Raw genomic sequence first — 2,872 nt, forward strand, 5'->3', positions numbered from 1 at the left:
CGCGCGGTTACCCGAATACGATTCTGGCGCGGCCGAGGCTCCTCGGCAGGTGGCCCTGCCCTGCAGGGACCCCAGCACCCTCGGCGGCCTTGCGGGGCTTGAAGGCCAGCGTCCGGCGCTGGGTGAACCTGGGCGTTTGGTCGGCACCTGCACCGGCGCCTGCTTGTGGGAGGGGCAACTGAGCAGGCACCGCCTGGAGTGCAGTGGGGCCCAGCTAGGGCACTCTCGCGGGACAATGGGTATGACGGCAGCCAGCGAGCGTTTTGTCATTCACAGCTGCCTGAAAGGAGGACCGCAATATTCCCACGCAGGAAGCTTGGACCAAGAGCAGGAATGCTTAAGGCCGCATATGACTTGCCATGGTGAAAAAAACAGGATGCAAACCCAGGCCTGATGACATCCACCCCGCTAAAAGCTCAGGACTAGGACTTTCTCCTTTAAACAAGGATCCACATGTGGGTGTTCCCTGTGGGAGAGAAAGAGAGGACATTCGAAGGGCAGAAGGTTGACCTTTGCAAGCACACATGAACCACACCAATGAGAAATGAATGGATGAGCCAGATGCCAAATTATAATTTCCTACTGCACAGCTTCAATGTGAAAGGTACTCCCAGAGTCATTTCTCTCGTGTTCTGGTTACCTTTTATTGTCAGGGCGCCTGGGGATGGCCTTAGGTGTCTTAGGACATTTGACGAGTTCCACTTTGATGGGAGATGTTTAATCTGGGCCTCCACATGGAGATTTCTGTCCACCTTTTTAGTGTCTAGAAGACTCCCACCTTCAATAGCAGGATTATGATCTTTTGAAAAGCCTGTGTAAATTTGACTCTTTTATAATTCCTTGTCAGTCACCAACAGCTTCTGCCATAATTGCTATTATAATTGGATTACACATTTGTTATATTTTTGGATGAAATACACTATACTCCTGCCGACCCTCACAAGCCATCATTTTAATGTGGGTTATTTCCTGGGTAGAATCCACAGATGACATTTAGGGTTTTGTTTGTTTGTTTGTTTTAAGAGACCTGGTCTCTGGCCAGGCGCTGTGGCTCACACCTGTAATCCCAGCACTTTGGGAGGCCGAGGCGGGCAGATCACCTGAGGCCAGGACTTTGACACCAGCGTGGCCAAAATGGCAAAACCCTGTCTCTACTAAAAATACAAAAATTAGTTGGGTGTGGTGGCCCGCACCTATAGTTGCAGCCACTCGGGAGGCTGAGGCAGGAGAATCACTTGAATCTGGGCGGAGGTTGCAGTGAGCCAAGATCGTGCCACTGCATTCCGGCATGGGTGACAGAGCAAGACTGTGTCTCAAAAAAATAAATAAAATAAAAATACGGAGCAAGGGAGAGAAAGAAATTAAGGTACTCAGGTGATTAAAGTAACATGTCTTCAATACTAGGAGTAATAATAATCCTAGGGGATAATAATATTAGTAGTTACTAAGTGCACTGTGTCTGAGGCACTAGGAACTTTATAAGTATAGTGTTAGTTGTGTAATTCTTACAAAACCCCATGAAGTGGAAAGAGTTATCACCATTTTACAGACGACTAACCATTTATGGAGGGATTAAGAGTCTTAAGAACATAGTACTCCCTTCACAGTAAAATAACACCATGGTTTTGTGGGTGAATGTGTATGTTTCAACATCAGCTGCTTTTCACAGAAGCTGATTACTCATGAGTGAGATGACTAAGTCCTGGGTGCATAGCAAAATAAGAGAAACTGAACCTTTTTTTTTTTTTTGTGAGGGGGAGTCTGACTCTCTCACCAGGCTGGAGTGCAGTGGTGTGATCTCAGCTTACTGCAATATCTGTCTCTTGGGTTCAAGCAATTCTCCTGCCTCAGCCTCTGGAGTAGCTGGGATTGCAGGTGCGTGCTACCACGCCTCACTGATTTTTGTATTTTTAGTAGAGACAAGGTTTCATCATGTTGGCCCGGCTGGTCTCAAACTCCAGACCTCAAGTGATCCACCTACCTCAGCCTCCCAAAGTGCTGGGATTACAGGTGTGAGCCACCACACCTGGCAGAAACTGGACCTTTACCAACACAGAACAGTGTCCAAAATGTGCACACTGCCATGACTGTCATACGTGGGGCTCTGAGATGACACAATTAACAGTTTACGGATCCAGAGATCACATCGTATAAACTCAGTTATCTGAACTGTAGCCAAGAAACAGCACAGAACCAAAGAACTATCCATGAACATTCAAAGAGGTACAGATATCATATTCAAATCTAAAGTGCTCTGCTCACAGGACAAATTAATTTGTGGATATGTTATTTACCTAATGCTGTTAACAAATTACTCAAAAACTCGGTAACTTAAATCAGTAAACACTTATTGTCCAGGCATGGTAGGTAATGCCTGTAACCGTAACACTTTGGGAGGCCAAGGCGGGAGGATAACTTGAGGCCAGGAATTCAAGACCAGCCTGGGAAATACAGCGAGACCCCACCTCTTAAAAAAAGAAAATTAGTGGCCAGGCGAGGTGGCTCACGCCTGTAATCCCAGCATTTTGGGAGGCCAAGGTGGGCGGATCACAGGTCAGGAGATCGAGACCATCCTGGCTAACACGGTGAAACCCTGTCTCTACTAAAAATACAAAAAAGTCGGGCGTGGTGGCGGGCGACTATAGTCCCAGCTACTCGGGAGGCTGAGGCAGGAGAATGGCAAGAACCCGGGAGGCAGAGCTTGCAGTGAGCCGAGATTGCACCACTGCACTCCAGCCTGGGCGACAGAGTGAGACTCTGTCTCAAAAAAAAAAAAAAAGAAAATTAGCTGGGTGTGGTATCACATGCCTATAGTCCCAGCTACTCAAGAGGCTGAGATGGGAGGATCACTTGAGCCCAGGAGTTGGAGGCT

This window comes from Mandrillus leucophaeus, unplaced genomic scaffold (genome assembly GCF_000951045.1).
Source record: "Mandrillus leucophaeus isolate KB7577 unplaced genomic scaffold, Mleu.le_1.0 Scaffold48, whole genome shotgun sequence".
Taxonomy (NCBI): domain Eukaryota; kingdom Metazoa; phylum Chordata; class Mammalia; order Primates; family Cercopithecidae; genus Mandrillus; species Mandrillus leucophaeus.